The sequence below is a fragment of the Ambystoma mexicanum genome, chromosome 12 (assembly GCF_040938575.1).
Source record: "Ambystoma mexicanum isolate Mex_15411 chromosome 12, UKY_AmexF1_1, whole genome shotgun sequence".
Classification (NCBI taxonomy): domain Eukaryota; kingdom Metazoa; phylum Chordata; class Amphibia; order Caudata; family Ambystomatidae; genus Ambystoma; species Ambystoma mexicanum.
In genome coordinates, this window is record NC_090936.1 from 519723848 (window position 1) to 519746502 (window position 22655).

Sequence of the window (22655 nt, forward strand, 5' to 3'; positions counted from 1 at the left end):
AGCACAATCTATCTTGGCTTGGGATCAAGGATGCTATTTCTAAGGAATAGCTGCAAAGCACGAAGGAGGGCAGACGGATAAACCATGGAAGAGACATTAGATTAAAGAAGAAGAAAACATCTGCAAGAGCCAAGTATTGGACAATTTAAAGTGTAAAATTGCTATACAAGGTAAAGCGAGCAAGTTTCTAGAGGCCCAGAGGAGCCATGACACTCAATATAATTAAATCAAATAGAAGTAAATAAGTGGCCGAAATGGAGAAATGTGTGGTCTCTTCACATGTGACTCAGAAGTCAAAAACAAGGGCTATTCATTAAGCCTCGGATGAAGATAGTGATATGCTTATACTTCCTTGAATGTCCCAGAACAGAGAGCAAGCTACAAGGTCATCTACAGACAGGAAACGTTGACTCATTGCCGGGCTGATGAGATGATGGACTTATTGGGAAAGTGGGGAGTAAACTGAGATGATTCCAACACCTGTGTTTCGTTTCACTTAAGTGTTGCTAGACAAGCTGAAAGTCCAAGGTTGGGTGAGCATGCCAACCAATCTATGGGCAACCTGCTATACAATGTTGCATAGACCAATCCGCTGCCATTTTGTTAATTATAATCCGTATTATATGTATTTAAAGGTAGTTCAAGGTGTGTCTTACAGATAAGAGACAGCCAATTAAGTTCTAACCCATATAAATTCTATAAGTAAACATGTTCCTTCTAACCAATCCCTGCCGATTATGGGTTTTATGGTTTGTCACGTAGAATGACATCATAGATGATGCATATTACGGTATAAGACCTCTGTGTTATCAAGTTTGTGTGCGAGTGTGCAAGCATCCGTCCGATGTCTGCCAATTGACCCTGCTTTACTAAATTGAGAATGAAGTAGAACTTTGCCATATTCTTTGAGTCTGTCCCGTTACTTGATCCGAGATCTTTACTGGTAATTCCATCTAGCAAAAGAGACACTGTGGTAACGGTGCAGATGGTTCAGGTCTAGTCCACCTAGCTCCAGATCCAGATCTTTGGACTTTTGGCTGCTCCCGCCAATAGCCAGAAGCCAGCGGAGCTTTCTGTGGACAATACATGTGTAAATGGATATGGTTGGCAGGTCCCCCTTTGACAAAATTCCTGTCCGGTCCCTGCAGGTGCCCCGTGAACGGAAGGGGAACTGGTCTGTTGAGGGTGTGTCGATGCTGATGGACTCGAGCTGAGCCACAAACCTAAGTAGAACATTGAAAGTGGCAAAAATATGGGGAGGGACTGTGGTGTAACTATATATATATTTCACAGGGCCTGCAGTAGCAGCCCTGAAGTTATGGTTAAGTTGCTCAACTCATGGAAGGAACACTTTTTGGGCGGCTTATAACTTTGCTACCCTTGGACGAATCCTTACCAAACGTTGCAAAATAAGTATATGGACCCTCCTGAATGTTTATGACAAGTTTGGTGTGGTTACACCAAGGGGGGGCAAAGTTGTAAGGGGGTCCCAAAATTTCTGTTTCTTCCATAGAAACAATGGAAAAAAATGTGCTCATGTCTACAGCCCAAACCGCTGGATGGATTTTCACCAAATTTGCAGCAGGAGCAGCAGCTTGGTTCAAAAGCATGCTTTTGTAAATTTGGTGTAAACCCGTCCAGTATTTTATTTTAAAACGGCCCAGAAGTAGGTAAAAAAAAAATTTTGATATCTGGGTTTGGTCCGCGGACTCCCTTCCCTGTTCGGACCACGGGTGGGCCTCTGATTGGTTCAGAAAGCAGCGTGAGGTCCGCAGACATGCCGTACGTGCCCACTGATTGGATGGTGAAAAGCGTGAAATGCATCAGATTTTTGGAAATGCCCGCCATGTTGGATTCGTGGACATCCGCCGTTGTCCACAAACATTGCAGTAAAAACCTATTATAAAACACAACATTGCACTTGTCAAACACATCAAGTAATCTCTGGGGAGGTGGCGGGTGATGAGGATGGGATGGGATATAGCCGTATGAATCCAAAAAACTGGTGTTTTTCATCCCCGAAGTCTGCAAACAGTCCAGATGTTCCAGCACAGCCCTGTGATGTTCTCGAACATCAGGGACATCTATGCCTATTTCTGCATTACAGGGTTGGTGAAAAGCAGTTTTTGGATGGCTTATAACTTTGGCACCACTCAATGAAACTGCATGAAATTGTGGTATTATTTTCCAGACCGGATTCTGAATGGTTTTGGAAAGTGTGGAGCTGTTTTGTCAAGAGGTAACAAAATTAGAGTGGGTCCCAAGCTATTATAAAGGCTTATAAATGTGGTGCCATTTGACGAATCTGCACAAAAGTTCGCAAAACGATTTTAAATCTAGATATAAATGATTTTGCAAAGTGTGGTGGGATTTTGTCAAGGGGGGCTAAATTAGAGGGCGGTCTCAACATTTGTAGATGGCTTATAACTGTGTTGCTGTTTGACAGATGTGGACAAAAGTTTTCAGAAAAATCATAGACCCAACCTTGAATGTTTGTGTAAAGTCTGAATGGATTTTGTCAAGTGGGGGCTAAGTTATATGATATGATAGTTTATTTATATAGCACAATGAGTTTCAAAGCACTGCAAGGCAAGGCAAGACAAGAGAAAAACACAGTAACATTCTTAGAGGCCATGAACAATAAGAATGTGAAATTAACTATCGTACTCGACCTGGCGACATTTCAGATAGTGCAAGAGCTTAGACACAAATCAGGGAGGGAGGGGGTGAATAGGAAGGAAATGGAAACAGACGGGCGACTACTGTACTAGGCCTGACGACATTTCTGGTAGAGCTGGAGATTGACAAGAGGAAGGGAAGAAGGGGAGCAGGGGAGCAGAAAGGAGGGAAAGGAACAAAACAAGCTACTATCCGACTAGGCCTGACAACATTTGAGGGGAGGGCGAGGAGACAAACATGGTTGCTACCATAATAGGTCTGAGGACAATTCTGATAGAGTAAGTACATAGAGAGAAGTAGGGGAGGAGGGAGGAAAGAGACGAAAGCGTGAGCAGTTGCAGAAGTCAATAATAACACATGATATTGCAAGAGAACAGCAATGCATGCAAGGATTCAAGATGATGATGGGCATGGCATGGCCACCCTGTGTTCGCGATGCAGGGGAATCCAGCATGAGAATAGAAGTCCAGAAGGGTAAGTACCCAGACCCAAATGAGTCCATAAAAGTCAAATTCAAGCATTGGTCACAGGTCCGTAATGGCAAACCAAAATGTATCACAACAAACTCCTGCAAAGGTTAGCTATGATGGGGCTTACAAAGGCAGCCAGAGGCGGGGTGGGGGACACAGCAAACATCAAGGGCAGCAAAAGGGGGCTGGGGGGGCACAGCGAACATCACAAGCAGCAAGAGGGTGTGGGGGCAGAGGACATCACGGGCAGCAAGAGGGAGTTGGTGGGACAGAGAACATCATAGGCAGTAAGAGGAGTGTGGGGGCACAGCGAACATCACAGGCAGCAAAAGGGGCGTGGGGGCACAGCAAACATCACGGGCAGCAAGAGGAGGGGTGGGGGGGACAGTGAACATGGGTAGCAAGAGGGGGGTGGGGGGACAGAGAACATCACAGGCAGAAAGAGGGGGTTGGGGGACAGAGAACATCACGGGCAGCAAGAGGGGGTGGGGGAGAGAGAACACAGGCAGCAAGAGGAGTGTGGGGGGGAAAGCAAACATCACAGGCAGAAAGATGGGGGCGAGGGGACAGATAACAATATGACTATTGTATGTACATATATTTTGACACTTTTGAAAAAATAAAACATGGGCCGATATCCAGCAAACTCATGTAAGGAGCCTTGGCAAGGACCTTAAAGCATGGTTTTGCAAATGGGTCTGTGTTTTATTTTTTGACAAGTGTCATAATGTAGGTACAAAAAACAGTGATATATCTTTGGTGACTGAGCTATAGCCTGTGGCCATGGTCAGTGGCCATATTGTCTGGGTCATGGCATAAGGTCAACACCCGGACAACAATCTGGCTGCTGGCCATGACCACGAGGGACGATAAATGGGGTTAAAGTGGCCATGTCCACCTGGGACCGGCTATGTGGTAAAGTTATTCTAAAGTGGGATAGGATTGAAAGGGAAAAATAAACGTGCTTGTGGTAACATGGGCATATGGTTCTCCCTTTGCCTTCTGCAGGCTGCCATGGAAAGTGAAGAGGGACTGTGTACTGAGCCCCACCTTCCCTTTTCATGGTGGGCAGCTTGGAAAAAGATTTTTCTTCCTACACCGGGACCCCGCAGGCATCCCGGTGTAGGAAGAAAAATCTTTTTTTTTTTTAGCACCCCGGTTCCCACCTTTGGAACCTCAAGTGCTAATGGCTTTCATCCCCCTTTGCAGGGGCTGGAATGGGAGATAACAGTCTGGAGCCATCGTTATCCACCCTCACTTTGCTTGGGCTGATAAACTGTGCTGCCGGACCATTATCCCCCATTTCTGTCCTTGGAACGGGGGATGAACGCCACATTATCCCCATTTCCTTAATACAAAATGCTAATGGAAATGTAAGAAAATCTTATTGCGTCTATGACACTTTACTGAGAAATGTAAAGTAGATGGAGTCTATAAGATCTTTTTTTAGTTCTATCTTTTAACTATGAAAGGTGGTTCCTAAAGGAACCTTTCTTTTGTTGTTTTTTTTAATGTATTTTATTTTTTGCAGGAGAGGTTAGAACGTAAGATGGGGAGGGAAATGAGGGAACAGGCACCAAGCACTGATATGGAGGGGCAGGTGGACAAGGGAAGATGTTGCGTGTTTGATACGTCTAAGGTAGGGGGCAGCGTTTCTCATGCTCCTTGATTACAGCTTCAAAAGCACTTCAAAATGGCTTCCCCTTGCAGCGTGGTGTGTTGTAGTATATGCAGAGGACTGTTGTCTTTGAAAGATACGGATCAACAGTCTCTTTTATTGCTTGCAAGGTGGCCGGTGGGATTCTTCTTCCCACAGAAGTAGGCTGTGTGGTTACAGTATTGGTTGAGGAAGATGAGGTGGAGGAAGACAGCCTACTTGCTAAGAAAGGAAGAACCTTTCTGAGATCATGGTGCATGGAGGTTGTCCCGTAGGAGTACTGTCTAGGTATTCAGCAACTGATTACAAGGTTGCACTCAGTGCATTTCAATTTAGTAGCTTTAGCTTTTGGTACATTCCCAACAGTGGTAAAGAACTGCCCCACCCATGGTTCTCTCTGGGTGCTAGAGGTAGGCACTTCCTATACCTCATCTTCTTGGTCCTCTTCATTATCTTTAGAAGTACTGTGCTTTTATTGTTGTGTAGGTCCTCCAGTTGATGGAGGTGGTGGCTCGTGGGGAGCAGGGAACGCAATAGCTGATGCCAATTTTAAGATAAATAGCAGTTTTGCTAATATTCTTCCAAGTATGTGCTTTGTACTAGATTGTTAATGGATAATGAGTAAAAATAGGTGTAGGAGCTGTGCAAGGGTACATTTTGATCTTGAAAGTTCTTAGATCAGTAGAAAATGCAGTTCTGAACTGTCCTCGAATCATGGACCTAATCGCGAAGTGTGGCTGCGTTCGCGGACACATCGTCATGTTGCGCGCATCGTCACGTGGCACTGTCTGGAAGGTTTGTGATGTCAGACATTCGCAGATGTCGACGGATGCAAAAACAGTGGAAAAAGTTGCAAAAAGTGTTACGAATGATGCTAGAAGGTGGGAAATGGCAGAGTTTCAAGGTGAAACTTTGTAAATTTGACAAAAATGTTGCTATATTGGGGTAAGTATGATAGTAGTAAGTTGTAGGTAAATAGCATGCACTGGTAAAAAACGATGAAATTCACAAAAAAAAAAACTTTGTTAAAGGGACATTATGGACTAACAACCAGGCAACTTTTTCAGTGAATACATATATTTATCTATCTCAGGATTTTAGGGATTATAAAGAAGCGAAGTAGATACCTTGAATCCCGGCTCCAAGGGGACGGAAGGGTACGCACTAATAAGACTCCAAATAGGGGTGTTAAGGATTCCTGAGGCAAGGCCAACAAGAAGAGTGCATATCAAGCTCCAAGATGGAGGAAAAAGGAGATGAGATACATTTACTAAAATTAGTAAAGGAAGGCGTACGCAGGGGAAAAATGTATTAAAGTGCACGGGTGGGGTTATAAATAGGTCAGTGCAAAGTTTTTATTTTGTTTAAACTAGTTGATATAAAACGATAGTAAAAACTAATGTGATTTTAAGATGTTAAAATATCAATGATAGAAAAAAGAGATATAAATAATTGATAGAAAGTGTAAACGAAGGAACAAAAAGAACATTGTTGTGTAGAGTTTTAAAAGCGGATTAAACATTTTGATCTTCAGATAATTAAGCATCAATTGATGGTGCCTGTTCAAATTGATCAGTGTGGTATACTTGACAACATAAAGAGAAGAATAAAAAAACAGGTAAGTATAGACAGTTGAAATCGACTGGTCACCATGGGAGACACTACTCTTCTACACTTATGCAGGACATTACAAAGATATACAGCTAAGATAAGGAAATATCATTCGGAATGGGTCAGAGGCACGACTAATAAGGCATGACCTCAGGAGGGTTTGTTGCCAAAAACAGTATTGCGATATATGACAACGTATTTGCAGGTTACATATAATGAAAAGAAGGTGCAGAAAAGGTTGGCTGTTTTAGAGCTATGGAAGATGTGCCAGAGTGAGAAAGAAGATCCAGCGGAGAAGGAGTGGGTGCTTAATCAGCATAAAGGGGAGGATAAAATGCCTTTGGCTCCCTTTTACCCACCTGATAACAAGAGCATAGACACAGAGAAGGGATTTTATCCTTTAAAAGGAATTGAAATCAGTGGCGGGGTATGTTAATCCGACATGTGAGCCCCCTGCTTATAACAGGAAGGACAATGCGGAAAGGAGTAAAACCAGAAATCGCAAATATACCTCAACAGGCGATGAAAGTAAACAGGGTGATGAGAGGAAGGACAGGCAAGATAAACATATGGAGATAGAGGAAGAAGCAAAGAAGCAGAAAGAAATAAAGGACAAAGCTAAGGGAATAACAATGATATGATAAGTCATTTATATGAAGCCTGTACACAAATGTTTCTAGACGTGACAAGACAAGGATGGGGAGACAAAGGGAAGACAAAACACATGATCTTTCTAGGCCTTGTGCATTCAGATAGTGCAAGTGCAAGAGGGGGGAAGAGGAGGGAGTGCCAAGGGGAGCGAGGGGGGAAAGTGCAACAGGGCAAAGCTCAAGTAGGTGCCACTGGGCTGACTGGCTCCGAGTAAGTGCAAGGAGGCAAGAGACTCTAGGTTGGCAGATATAGTCCCTAAGTGCGTGGTAAACCCAGAGGCAATGCATGGGCTACTGGTCGTGCGGGAGCCCTATGCCCATTAAGGTTCAGAGGGTGGCCAGTTAACCATTTTGTGCAGCGGACAAGTATATCAGCAAAGGAGAGCAAGAGAGAAAGCAGAACCAAAAAGGAAGGTCTTCCGGAACCTTAGGTTCTGTGGATTGTGTGCCTGGCTGCATGCGAGGTTACCCTACTCATTTTAAAAGCAGCATTTGGCTTTGTGCATTCTGCTTGAGCTACTTGGACAGGGAAAATCAATTTCCCAGCAGCCCCAGGCTCCTGAAATCAGGTGACCCGTCACACCTGTGCCGGCGCACCTGAGACAAGCCCAGTCTTCCCCAGCTACTTAATCTGCTGTGGGGCACACTCAAGTTCTTTTTATTTTGCATCTGTGTGTTTGTCATCTTGTTGCTGCCATAACCGAATGTGCATTTGGTGAAATTTAATTGAAATTGAAGTACTTTTGTCAAGTTCTGTGGATTGTGTGCCTGGCTGCATGTGAGGTTGGCCTGCTCACATTAAAAGCAGTATTTGGCTTTGTGCTTTCTGCTTGAGCTACTTGGCCAGGCAGACTATTTCCGAGCAGCCCCGGCTCCTCAAATCAGGTGACCTGGTGCATCTAAGACAAGTCCAGTCTTCCCCAGTCATCGCTGGAATAGTCATGTCGGCGTTTTCCTCCCGTAAAGCCTGCCGTTCAGGTATTCCGTGCTTTGTACACTCTTTTGAAACCTTGTGAGGAATTAACATATTGCACACTTATTGTGTGCTCGGCCTCTGTTCTGTGTTAATAGCTGTACATTTCACTGTATTCCGTCATCTGACAGAAAGTGCTGAACACCGTTGGTGGCCTGGTACTCCTTGGAAGGGTGTGGAAAGACATTATACTCCGATCTAATCCGCTCTTTTGCTCACGGTAGTCATCCCATAGCACAGTTGTGTCCTGTACTCTATGAGCAACAGGCAAACTGCCGCCAATATCAACATGGGTTACCCAGATAACCTCAATCTGCTGCTTGCTGCCCAAAAGGCGCACCGCCTTGCCATCATGAATAAATATCTCTCCTTGAGATTAGATACCCACAGCTGCCCTGCCTTTAGCCACTGCGAGTGACTTTCAACCACTAATTACAGCTTAAAATTCCTGCGTTCTACCCCTGCCTCGCAGCTTAGACTCCGAGATGGATGATAAATCTTTCCTTCTCTCTCAGTTGGAGGCAACACTGCATATTACCCCTGCCAAGACTGCAATCACCAATAAGGTCAACACAAATTTGAAGTGAGCTCTGCTTAACACCTGCTCACTCTCCAAGCATGCCACTAATATTCATGACTATATTCTGGAAGGAAACCTGGACTTACTGTGCCTTATAGAGCCGTGGCTAAATGAAGCCAGTGGCCCACTGATTGAACTGGCCACCCCAGATGGCTGCAGCATCTTGTGTCAGAACCTCCTTTCTGCCGGGGTGGGTGGGTGGCAGGGTGGGGTGGGTAGCTATTATAGCAGAAAATGTCCTTAATCTCTTTCAATCACCTTGCTCCTTCAAGGCGTGTGAGGTTTTGAATCTCAAACCAACAACAAATAGTTGCATTAACTGTGTCCTGACCTATCGTCCTCCAGCTGAAACACCTCATTCTGATGAAGATATTTTCCACCTTCTCAATAAATTACAAGGACCTAACTGATCCACCTTGCTAGTTGGGGACTTCAACCGTCGCCAACAAGAAAGCAGCCATTCTAGAGAAGGCGGTAAATAACCTCGAATTCCATGTCCTTAATAGTGCGCCCACTCATATTAGGGGTCACACCCTTGACTGGGTTGGAGTAAATAATCTCGAAGTCAATGTGATGGACACACTCCGTTGCATCTGGTACGACCACCATCATGTCTCCTTTACAATTCTTACTCCTGGTCCATCTCCTAAACCACTAAACTCAGAAAAGTGTCATAAATCAGAACTTTAAGAAGATTACACAGCTGGACCTGAAAGACTGTCTTGACAGCATCATGTCGGCCACATCTGATCTGCTCCCTCCTATTCTTATTGACAACTTTAAAAACCTATGCTCTCCATGCTGAATCATGTGGCGCTGGTTAGTAGTAAATTTGTTCGCGATAATCCTTCTCACCAGAAATGGTTCACACGGGATCTGTGCGAAATGAAAATTTAAAAACGTCAGGCTGAGGCCAAATGGCTTAGATGTCCTTTAGAAGACAACAAAGCCCAGTGGAAGATCTTGGACAAAGACTACAGGATAGCTATTAACGAAGCTAAAAAAACATTTTATAACAAACAAATCGAGGAAGCAAACAACAGTTCTAAAATTCTTTTTGAGATTGTGAAGCCTTTAGAGAAACCCAGTACTCTTTCCTTTGCCATAGCTCCCACGGACCCAGTCTGTGCCGATATACAGACTGCCTTCGAAGCCAAGGTGGACAAGGCACAGAACAAAATTAGAGCTAAACCTTCGGTGGATAAACATCTACCTTTCTGTCCTCTTCATGTTCCTCCAATCAATAAATCAGAGCATATGTTTAGCTTTGTTCCCGTCTCTCTAGCCGACATGATGGCCACGTCTCGACTATGTGCCCCTCCCAGTGTCCAGAGAACAAAATTCCCCCTAATTTTTACTTGGACTTCAAGGATATCTTTGCACCCTTTTTGATATGATTTGTCAACTCCTCCGTTGCCAGTAATCACCCGTCTGGTTAAAAAACCAGCACTGGATCCAAGTGACCCTGGTAACCTGCACCCATCTCCAACTGTCATTTTCTCCTCAAGATGCTTGATAAATGTGCCAGAAACCAACTACAAGCCTTTGTGGAGAAGACCAACATCCTGCATCCTAGAGAGTCTGGTTTTAGACCCCGCCACGGTACCGAGACCGCTCCGTTAGATCTGCAGATGAATATTAGCCTATTTGACCTAAAACATTTGACTTAATGACAAAATTGACCTTTTTTTGCATCTGGTCCAAATTGACCTTTTTCGTTTTAGGTCAAATAGGCTAACGCCACTTACCTGAACATGAGGTGCGGGGGTGTACCCCGCTCCTCATGTTCATGTAAGAAGGCCAAAAGGGGGTTGCAGGAGTGTCCCCTGCATCCTTAACAATAGAGGCGGGGGACACAAATAGAAATAATTTGTGTGTAATATAATTGCACCTATTTATGTTTATGTGTTTGAAATTGTGTGCAGGAAAACTCATTTTTATTCCCGCACAAAATTTCAAAAACACAAACATAAATAGTTGCAATTGTATTACATGCATAAAATACATCTACGTTCTAATCGGGTATGCGTGCAAATGTTTTTCAGCCAAATTGCCGCAGGCAATTTGCACACGGGCAAACATACCCAAACCCTGCAGACGCACATGTTGAGAATCTCAGATGGAGGTCGCTCTGGCATGCTGGTTCTACTGGATTTATCAGCGGCCTTTGATCTTCTTGACCATGACCAACTTCTGCTCGCCTTAGAGAATCATTGTCACTGCACTATTGACTCAATTCTATGGGCAATATCATTTCTCCAGAATCGTACCTCTGGAGTACGTTGGGGTGAAGCCACTTCTCCCTCTTACCCCCATTCTCTGCAGGGTCCCTAAGGGAGCATGTATGCGCCCCCTATTTTTCAACCTTTATATTCAACCTTTTGGTTACCTGTTGGATTAGCTTAGAGAGCACTTCTCGAACTATGCTGAAGACACCCAGCTAGTTCTCGAGTTAATGGGGCATTATGCCAAGGACGCTGTCCTTCTTCAGACCATCTATCTTCACGTTGAGACCTGGATGAGCAAAAACTGGATGTGTTGGAATGGGGAGGAGACCGAGCTGTTGGTTTTTGGCACCACGTGCACTCAAGCAAAATTAGGCCCCAGCTCCCAATCATTCTCCATTCACGGTTGTCCAATTCCTGTCACAGAGTGTTCTCACGACTTCTATTTTCATCCTCTGCTTACTGCAGACGCTCATATCAACCAGACAGTAAAGAATTATTCCTACTACCTTAGGCTGCTGAGAAACCTGCATCCCTTTCTGTCAGCACGTAGTTGCTCCTCAGTGGCCCGTGTGGTTGTGATGTCCAGATTGGACTATGGCAATTCATTACTAATTGGGACCAACAAGAAAAACATCCAGGACCTCCAGACTCTTCAAAATTATGCAGTTCGCATTATCACGAAGAAAGCTAGGAGAGATCATATTTCTGATAGCCGGCGAGTTCTCCATGGTCTCCCTGTGGCCTCCGGCTAGAATTTAAGGTTGCCTCTCTAGCCCATAGAGCTTTATATCGTACTGTCCCAGTCTATATTAAAGAACTGGTGTCCTTTAATGAGCCACAAGGAAGCTGCACTCCAGTGCCTTGGCACCGGTTAACATCTCTAAATTCTCTCTCTCCAGTTGTCTAGGCAGATCCTTCCCCTTCAAGGCCGTGAAAAAAAGCAATGCCTTGCCTCTGTCCTTTTCAACTATTCCTCTCTATAGCCATGCCTCTCTGAAATAGAACCCACCCCGCTTCTGACTCTCTTACCCACGTTGGTCACCTGCACTGTTTTTTGTTGTTCCCATTTCCTGTGTTTGCACGCCCTGATGCCTGCGGGCTTCGGTGCCGTACAAATAAATAGGTGGTCTGCTCAAGTTTGAGAGAGGCAGGGAGGATATTCCAAAGGGAAGCACCAGCCAAGGAGAGAGATGTAGTGGGACTTCTTAGAGAGGTCTGAAGTGAGGAGAGAAGGAGGGAGTGGAGTTGAAGAGGACACCATTTTTTTTTGCCTCACAGGAAGGCGCAGGGAGAGGGCTCAAGAAGGGTTGCCAGAGGGAAAGCAGGAGCAGGGGTCCCAAAGAGAAGGATCTCAGTCTTGCTGGTATTAAGGCAGAGATCGTTCAAGGCTCAACATTCCTGAATCGCGGGCAGTCCGGAATGAGAGAGAGAAGAGGAGGCTAAGGAGAGCTTGAAGGAGAGCAGAGTGTCATCAGCATAACACTGATAGTTAGAAGAGAAGGTAGAAATGAGGTGGGCCAGAGGTGTCAAGTAGACATTGAAAAGTCAGGGTGAGAGGTTAGAGCCCTGGAGAACACCACATGTGGAGAGAGAGGTGGTGGAGGGAAAGGACCCAAGTTGGACCTTGGAGGGTCAATTCAGGAGGAAGGAGGTCAACCAGGCTACAGCCTGATCTGTGATGCCCAGGTTGTCCCGCAGATGATTGATCAGGATGGCGTGGTTTGCCATGTCAAAAGCAGAGGAAAAATCAAGGAGGATGAGGACAGAAAGAAGGCTACAGTCGATATTGGAGAGCAGGTCTTCACATGTGTTCAGGAGAGCAGTTTCCGTGCTTCTGGCTGCTCTGAAGGAGACGACCAACAGATTCAGTATGGAGAGTAAGCTGTAGTTGGCCAGCTTTTTCAGGAGTTTGTCCACGAAAAGAGTGAGATCGGGCTGTAAATTGCCAGAGAGGAAGGATCAGCAGAGGGATTTTTAAGAAGGTATGCAGAAGGGAGTGCTTTAGGGGGAGGGGAAAGTTCCAGTATCAAAAGATTGATTGGAGAAATCTGCCAAGGCTGGAGCGAGTGTGTTGATGTGGTTCTGGATGATTTTGGAGGATCAGGGGAGCACCTGCTTGGACGACACTTTCATAGATCAGACTTGTCTAGAAACATCATATGGAGAGAAAACAGGGCATGAGGAGAAGGGTGGAGGAGAGGCAGAGGTGGCCAGAGAGGTGCTGCGAGAGGTAGGTGGAGAGGAAGTGGTGAGAGAGGACAGGATGTCCTGAGATTTAGTGGTGAAGTGAGAAGCCACGGCCATGCAGAGGTACTGGGAGGGAACAGGAGAGGTGGAGACTGCAGAAGGATTGGCCAGCTCTTGCAGATTAGAAGAGTTTGGCTGTGTTGTTAGAGGCCGCAGAGACACAGTCTTGGATGTAAGATCTATTCTTGGACAGGACAGAGTCTGTATTGCCTTTGCAGCAGGTGGCAGGCCAGTTTTTCAGAGGATGCGCCCGATGCTCTCCACTTCTTCTCAGCCAACATACACTTGCGTTTTATGGTGGTGAGATCAGAGACATACAAAGAGTTACACTTTGAGGTAGGCTTCAAACAGATCCTCATGACAGGAGCAAGAACATCAAGAGTGTTAGAGATAGAGAGATGCAGGTTAGAGAGGGATGAGTCAGAGTGTGAGTCAGCTGCAGGCATAGGAGGAGGAGAGACAATAGCACTGAAAGACTCCACTGACACACGCTTCATGGGCTGGATGACCGAGAAGGTGGATGGCAGTGCTGGTGTTGGCTTCACCAGGGGGACAGAGAGCATCAGGTGGGAGGAGAGCAGAAGGTTGTCATTCCAAAAGAGAGGAGTTGTGAGAGGGTTAGAAAAGGGGATGAGAACATCCTGGGTGTGCGCAGTGGAGTGTGTCTGGCCAGAGGGTAATATAGAAAGAGAGAGTCACAGAGATTGTGAAAGAGACATAGTACAGAACGAATGGATGAGAGGACAGATGTTGCTCAAGTTGGTTAAGGGCATTGAAGGGGTTCGAGAAAGAGAAGAGTGAGAAGAGTGGGAAAAGAAAAAAGGAAGAAGAACATAAAGAAGAGACTGAGAATGTAAGCAAAGGGAATAACGAAGAAGGTATGATGCAAAGAAAGAAAAGGAAAGAATAGAAGAGGTAGAAGCACAAAGAATGAAAGCACGCAGATTACAAAGAAGTCGAGAGGAAGATGAATTAAGGGAGATGAGGAGAAGCAAAGAAAAAATTAATAGAAGTTGGGGACTAAAATATGACAAGATTGAATATCTATGTCATAGAAGCATAGTGCTGATCGAAGCACAAGAATGACTTGAGGAAGAGGGAGTGTCCCAACAACCCTGCAGGGAGCAGCAAGGAATGCCAAGAATACCAACATGGGCTGATGTGCGAAACATAGAAGGCATAGAGAAAAGACATGGGGATTTATATAGGCAAATGAGGGATAAAGAAGGGCATAAACCCAAGAGAATGTAGAGGGATCTCTTTTGAGAGAAACGGGAGGTAGGTCAGATGACATCACAGATTAGCACAGAACGCTGTCTTTAAGTAGACTAGATCTAGATGATGGGGAAAAGGATAACAGTCCTACAAGCTGGGGCATAATCATGTCAGACAAAGAAAGGGAAGAAAGCTAAAGCATGAAGGGAGAGCGCACTCAGGTTTTCAAAAGAATGGAGTGCAGAAAAAGGGGTAACATTGTCAGATTTAGAGGACCCCAAAGAGAGAACACCAGAATTGACACCATATACTGAGCGGCCACAAGCAAGATCCTGCAGTACAGGGGATGTAGTAAACAGATTAAGGGCACTACCAGGATGGAGACAAACGGGCGAGACTAGCCCCATCTGGAAGACGAGAAGTGTAGGCAGGTATTATTATGGACAAGGATTGTCACAATTCGCATTATTAGAGAAAGTGGGAGGACGGCCACAATATATGCCGTGGCCACAAATGGATAAATACAATTTAAGATGTAAATTACTGAATTTAACTGCTAGTGCGGGAAAATGGATTTATTGGCTAGAGAGAAGGACATGAGGAATGACGTTGGCTATAGATGACATAAAAGGCTTGCTCGCAGCTATTATAGGGGACAGAGCTGATGACATTTGGAAGCGAGCAGGATATGCAGGTGTGACTGCACAAAACATGACACACGATGGAGCTCCATTTAATAACTGCAGAGCAGATGTATGGCGGGAGCTCAGAGTGCAATGGCCCAATACACCAGAAATGGGTGCGATTAGGAAAATGGGTGAGGATGACTAACCTGTTGCTTACATTGAAGATACTCAAGAAAGCTGGCGCTTTGAGATGTGTGAACCATGGGATAAAACCATAGCATTATTTGACCACATTTTATGTCATGGGCTGCCCGAGCGAGTACAACAGTAAATGAAGAAACAGGTGGGAATGGAAGCAAAATCATGGCCAGAAATACAATTGACGATCGTGCATCACTGCCGATTAATGCAGGAGGAGAACAAGAAGAAAGCAGAGTGTAGAAAACAGGAGGAATGAAATTAGTCCAGAAGAAGTTGTCAAAAATAGCCATAGAGGGAGCAGTTTTGACAACTAATGACGGTGGGGTGACTCAGATGATGCAATCAGTGCAGCAAAACAATGTAGTGTATCCCACAGATCAGAGTGGGTACATTATTTGGCCAATAGGAAGAGGAAATGGGCCTAAAGGAGGACGAGGTGGATTTCACACTCAGGGAAAAGGAGGATTTAATGGCATACAGCCACAACAATACTGGAATTGCAGAAGAATAGGACACATAGCCAGAACATGTAGAAGCAGAGGAGGCATGTAGCAAAATTGGCAAGCTCCAAGAGTGGGGATGGGATATGCTCTGCAATATAATACAGAAACCCAGGAATATTATGCCCAAGATCACATGCATGTCCAGACATATGTGCTGCAATTACAGCAAGCGCCATTACAAATGCAATCGCCACAAGGGCAATCACAGCAAGTGCCCATGCAAGCACAACAGGTACAAACGTAGCAAGCACAGACACAGCAGGCCATGGTGCCACAATGGAATAGGACTACAGGAGTCCAGCAAGTACCTGCACCCAAATTAGGGAGTGTGACTGTGGTAGGAGAAAATCCTTTCACAGGTACAGGGATTAATTTATATCTACAATAGGACAGTCCACAGAGCGACCTGATGTGTTCAGTACTATCAGTGACACCGGACCCCCAAGAGGAACCAATTGTCAAGGTGACGATAGGAGGCAAGACATTTTAATTTCTTGTGGACACTGGCTCAACTTGTTTCTGTGTCTGTGAGGGGAAATATCTCATGTCAGGTATTGCAATAAATGCGTAGGGATTCTCTAGGGTGATGAGTTTAGTTCCTTTCACAGATGAATTACCAATATCTATAGGAGAACACAACATGTCTATGCTATTATTATATTCCAGGTAAACGCCAATTGACATATTAGAGAATTACTTAATAATGAAACTTAACATGGCGATATCTTTTACTGATGATGGAACAGTGTGTTCCACTCCAGGGATACATTATATGAATGTGAGAGTTTAGATTAGCCTTTACAGGTCAGAAAGCATAACGAGGGGTTTCCCTTTGGACCCAGAAGTATATTTGTATGGAGTGACTGTTTTATTATCGTGGTTACCCAGATTGATAGGTAAACTATTAAGAATACCTGATGAGTTTTTGTTCAGAGCCAAAATCCATATGGATGGTGAAGAAGGCCAGATTGTCCCCTTGGACAAGCAGTGGTGGTCAGAGAGGAAAGGGTGGTTCTTCATGGGACAGATGATGGGGGAAGAGGATGGAGAACAGTGATAGACCTCAGTGAAGGATATAGAGTGACAGATTTGACAGACGAAGAGAAGTTTAAGGATGAGTATTCAGATGATGAATTAGTATTTTTCATAAATCCTACTTATTGGAAAAACGTAGAGAATAGAGAAATACTGCAGAGAATGTCATTGATAACAAAGAAACCATTATTTTTCCAGGAAGAATTGGAGACTGTGCCAAAGATTTTGTGGACCACAAGTCCATATGGCCTGGGTTTATTAAAAGGAGCAGGAGCAGGTCAAATCAAGCTTTAATCAGGATCACTTTTGCTGCATGCAAAGCAATGCCCCATGTCCAGAGAGGCAGACAAAGGTATATTTGAGACCATTTCCACTTTGATTAAGCAAGGAATATTGGTGCCATTCAATTCTAAATGTAACACGGCTGTGTACCCAGTGAGAAAATCGATGGGCAGGTTGTGGAGATTTATACAGGACCTTCGCCTTCTAAAGAATATTGTCAAAACAGAGTTTCCTTTAGTTCCAAATCCTGCAACAATATTGTGCAACATCCCATATAAGGCCAAATATTTTACAGTCATAGATTTAAAGAATGCATTCTTTTCAAATCCGCTCCATGAAGACTCACAGGATTTGACTTCCTTTTCGTTTAAAACGATCCACCTGAAACATTCTCAATGACCTCAGGGATACTGTGAGTCCCCTTCAATCGTTAATAGAGTCTCCAGACGGACTTAGGCAATGTTCAGCTAGAAAGTTCAATATCTGCACGACATTTTGGTGTGCAGCGAGACAGATGAAATATGTAGAGAAGATTCAATTAAGCGTATGACTATCCTCTCAGAGAAATGACAAAGTGGACAAAGAGCAGCAACAATACTGTCAGGAAGAGGTCTTGTGTATAGGACAGTTGCTTTCTCATGAGTGGAGGAAAGTGATGCCTGAAAGAGCAGAAGTGATTATGAAGAGATCAGAACCTAAAACAGTGAGAGAAATGCAACAATTGTTAGGCCTATATAATTATTGCAGGGCCTGGGTTTTTGATTACAGTACCCATATTTGACCACTTTTAAAAGGGCTTAAGGAAGCACAAGTGGGCAAGAGAAAAATAATATAGACAGATAAGCTGACTGAAGGATTTGAAGAATTAAAAAAGGCGATCAGTACAGCACCTTTGTTGGGATTTCCAGATTACCATGAATAATTGTATTTATTTTCCCATTCAAATGGAGAAGTCATGACAGCAGTCCTTACACAGAAAATTACATTAGGACATGGTCACAAACCATAAGCGGACTATAGTGGGATTTTAGATCCAGTTATGAAAAGGAATTATCCTTGTGAGCAGTCTTTAGCTGCTGCTGCATTCACGACGGAAAAAGCTTCGAGTAGAACAATGGGGTGTTCAGTTAAGATTATTTTTAGAGCATATATTATTTGCAATTTTAGAGAAACCCAAAAGTACATTGACCACAAAAAGAGTATCAGGATACAAGGTAATTATATTGAATCTTGCGATTAAAATGTTCAGATGTAAGACAGTAAATTCAGCAACGTTCATACCTGAAGCAGTAGGGGAGGATTATGTACATGATTGCACAACGTATAATGAAAACTAACGAAATCCCCCAAGCTAGAGAAAATGCTCTCGGAAGGGGGAGGAAGTGGTTTTCAAAGATGGGTCTTCAAGAACTGACCAAATGACCGGTGAAAGGCATACTGGATCAGCAGTAGTCCAAGAGGGTGAATTTGAGGTAGTGACAAGCACAATATTGGCTTCGCATTGCTCAGCACAGGCCGCAGAATTGGTGGTGCATGTCGCTGTGCTTCAGAAATTCCAAGATGAGGAAGTGACAGTGTACTCTGACTCTGCCTATGTGACATCAACTACACACGCAGGTCTGTCACTCTGGGAAAGGAGGGGCTTCCTCCGTGCAGACGGCACTCCAGTGCAACATGCAGCACTATTGGATAAACCTATTGAAGTACTAGCACTCCCATCGACTCTAGCAGTCGTAAAATGTGCAGCGCATTCTAAAAGCACAGATTTAATTTCTCACGGAAACAAAGCAGCAGATATAGAAGCCAAAAAGGCATCCTATTGTTACGCTCACCTGGTCTCTGCGGAGGCGTTGGGGCACAGTTGCAGCCTTCCCAGGGGTGAGGTCGCTCGGGTCCGACTTCACCCTCTGCGCTTATGTGGTGACTGGTGGTAATAGGTGATGCTGCTCGGAACTGCTCCTGCGTGGAGAATAGGGGGTGTGAGTATGCCAGCTTGTGCGCCTGATGCCCTTACAGACCCCTTCTCCCAAACTGTGGTACCTGTGGGATGCGCTGTCCCTGGAAAGCTCACCTGTTGATTAGTTTTGGCGCGCACTCCGTCCTGCTCCTTCTGGCAGGGGCACTTGTATGATCTGGACCGAGTTCCTTCACTGGACCCTTGCACATGGTAGTCCAGTCCTGCTGCGACTTAGCCACTATACTTCAGGTAAGTGTTCCTGTTTGCCTTTGTCTTTCCTCATCTGTTTTTGTTGTATTGTAAAGTTTGTTGTCTTGTATTGCTGTCCGTTCCGCTTTTGAAGTTTGCTCTTTTGCTTTCTTCCCTTGCAGGTGATGTTGCCGGCCCGGCAGAAGCTGCATAGCTCGAGGCGGCAGCCGGAGGTAAAGAGGGACGAAGCTGCAGCTGTACAGTAGCTGGTAAATTCTTGACTAGGGGGCGCACAGGGTTCAAATGCGGCACGGCCCTAGGACGGATGTTGTAACCTTGTCTTTCTTCTTCTTCACAGGGTCCGAGTTTGTGGATGCAGAGCCCGGTGCTGCAGCGTCAGGATCAAGATCAATGGATGTCAGGAGATGAGTCTGCAGATGAAGCGATGAAGCACCGATTTCCTGGAGGTGAGTACGCAGGAGAAGGCCTGGTTTCAAAGGTAAGTAAATTGGTTGAAGCGGCGGTGAACATCACGTTGCACGCGAGGGCACAGTAACGCGAAGCACCCGCCTTAAGAATGGAGCATCTTATATAGCTGAGCTTCTGAAGCCACGCCCACCAGGTTCAGCCTGCCTGCCACACCCAATGAGTCAGCACATGAAGACCAGGCCTAGGGAGCCACACCTGATGAGTCAGCACATGAGGATGTTCTCTGGAATAAAGGCTTTCAGCTCCTGGAAAGTTCTTGTAAAATAAAAGCATTCCTGCAGTAAAATAAAGTGTTCCTGCTTACATCTCTTTATGAGGCTGGCGCCAAAGGCCAAATCACCAAAGGTGCCAGGACTGAGTCCAGCCAGGGCCCCTGCGTTTATGGGTCCCAAAGGGACATAGGTGAGTGACGTGACCCATTGCCGCCATCACTAGATGGTGTGGTTTTGTGTGGACATGACAACTATTTCCCAACCATTTCTAATTTTGAAATAGAAAGTGTTAAGATGATAGGACAGAGGGCTTTAACATGCGGTCTATTGGCCATTTAATTCAGATAGAGGGGTGAGCACCACAAGAAGAGAGGGAATTATGGAAGAAGCAGGGGTGTTCTTTATCCCTCACTGAGGAAATTTAGAGACAGAATAGCACTGGAAAGCCAGTTATGCTCTCGCATTATTGAGCTCAACGCTGGAGCAGCTCCATTACCCTGTGCATGTACATATGCTGCCAATATGCAACAGTTACAGATACATGCTGGTCGTGGTGTGTCCTTTTTATAGATGGATCCAGGCAGGTCCATGCACACACCCCAATGCCATGTACGCTTCCAAGTTCCTTGTGCGTGAAGTCTTTCCAAGATGGGGCGTGAGGTTTTGCGGTCTGACAATGGACCGCATTTTGTAAATGAGTTGTTCAAACAAATAGTTCTTCCATTAGGCATTAAGCATACATTGTCCTCCGTTTATCACCCACATGTGAATGGTGTTTGTGAACGATTAAATGGATTATTGAAGGAAATGATTGCAAAGTTCAAGATTACCCTAAAGCAGGGTACAATGCATTATACGCTTTAAGGAAACGGCCTGGCTCAGATCACCATCTAACTCCTCATGAGTTGGTGACTGGACGCTGATATGAACCTGCCTTGCTCCTCCAACTAGGTTAAAAACTGATGCCCATAGTGTAGCGAATGCACTAGGTGAGGAGATGCATGATTACCCAACAACAATGACTGCAAGTGCTTCTTTCATGTCTCAACAAGTCAAGAAACAAAAGGGAGGGGCCAAAGAGAAGCAACAAAGACAATCAACCCATTGAAGCAGAGAATTTGTTAAAACAACCAATTCTATACCCGGGAGGCCAGGATCTGGTACGAAAGTTTGTACGCACTTGGAGTACTCCCCGCTTTGAAGGTCCGTACGAGGTGGAAGAAGTCACACCCACAGCAGCCAAGTTAAAAAGACAAAGTGCCAGGCTTCATTTGCACGACATCAAGCCATGTAAAAGTGAAACCCTGACCCCTCCTGAAACTACCCACTGTGAAGCAAGAGAAGAAATTCTGCATATGCAAACTCATTCTATGGTCAAGAGTGAAGACAAGGAAAGTGAAGAACACAGCAGCACCTTAGACTAAAGGCCAATATCTTTTAACATTTAACAAGGAGTCAACTTATTGCCAGAGCTGAACAAAGAAACGCACACTTTATCTTTATGTAACCTATTGCAAGAACATTACACATATTATTGTAGGCTGTTTTTTCCTACATATCACAGTCTCATCCATCTCTAATAAAAAGATATGTCAAAGTCACAACGTTTCTTGGAAATCCTAAGAACTATTTTATTATTTTTAGAATAATTATTGTGATCATCTTGCAGTTCTTGATATAAAAATGTGTGATTCACAGAGACTTGCAGTTACATATTCAAAGTCTGAGCAAAATTGAGGAGGTTTCAGAATATAAAAGGCTCATTGCCATAAAGAAAATCGATGAGTTTCCATGGAATAATAATTGTGGTGTCCTTCTGCATAATGATTTGTTTTTTCCTCCTGATTATTATGACATTTAGACATGTTATAAGAAACAATACAGATATGGTGGGTAACAATGAAACATTTATGATTGCCCCTGATGAAATCACAAACAGCATTTTCTATAATCCTATTAGGCATTTATTTCGATTCAAAAGGGAGGTTGGGGAAGATCATGAAGATATAAATGTGTATCTTGATAATTCGGCCCATTTAAAAAATACCCTATGGTATCAGCACATGAAAAAGGTGGGAAAAAGTTAGTCAGATGAAAGCTGCTATGTGTGATCCCTTATACCTTATGCTTTGGGAACCTTTGAATATTTTAAAGCAACAGAAGTATTAGTGAAAAAGGCACATTGCCCGGCACACCTTGCACTTTACCTAACCAGAGGACAGTTCCAAGGCAGAACAGCATTTATAGTGTGGATGAATAAAGCGATATCTCAAAGAGAATACAATTATGTATAGGACAAAGTCAAGAGAAAAGCCAGAAACAATCCATCAAATAATAAAATACAAACAGCCTGGAATGAATGGAGCAGGAACCAAGATTAAAGAACATAAGATGTAACAATGCAAGGATAAGAAGGCAATACGAGACTGCTGGGAAAGAGGTCAACTACACATTAAAGGAACAATGCTTACTACTGAAGGATGGGCTGAAGGATTGGTTGTGTGCAAAGCAACATCATTAACCGGACAATGGGAAGTAGTTGCGGCATAAATGCAGAAAGGAATGCAAAACCCAATGGCCTAGGCTTGTAACATTGTTGACATGAGTCGATGATGAGGGGGACCATTGTAGATACTACCCCTGAAGAATGTGTCTTTATGCTTCAGAAATAATGGCACAGTGTAAGTTGAAGAAAACCGCAAGTATGGCAGAGTTTTCTATGTACCAGGCATGAAGGCAGGAACAGCAGTCCTGATGGACCATTATTTGGCCTGTGGATCAAGAGCATTTATAAATGTGCCACCAAAATGGAGAGGAGTTTGTTCATTGGTACTGATAAGCATAACAGCCT

The 22655-nt window shown here is 44.3% G+C and overlaps 1 protein-coding gene across 1 annotated transcript in view; it reads right to left on the bottom strand.

Annotated features, from left to right (window-relative positions):
* The window catches only part of LOC138513733 (uncharacterized), a 440991-nt gene that overhangs the window by 260178 nt on the left and 158158 nt on the right, over positions 1-22655 (bottom strand). The gene's annotated exons all lie outside the window — the stretch shown is intronic.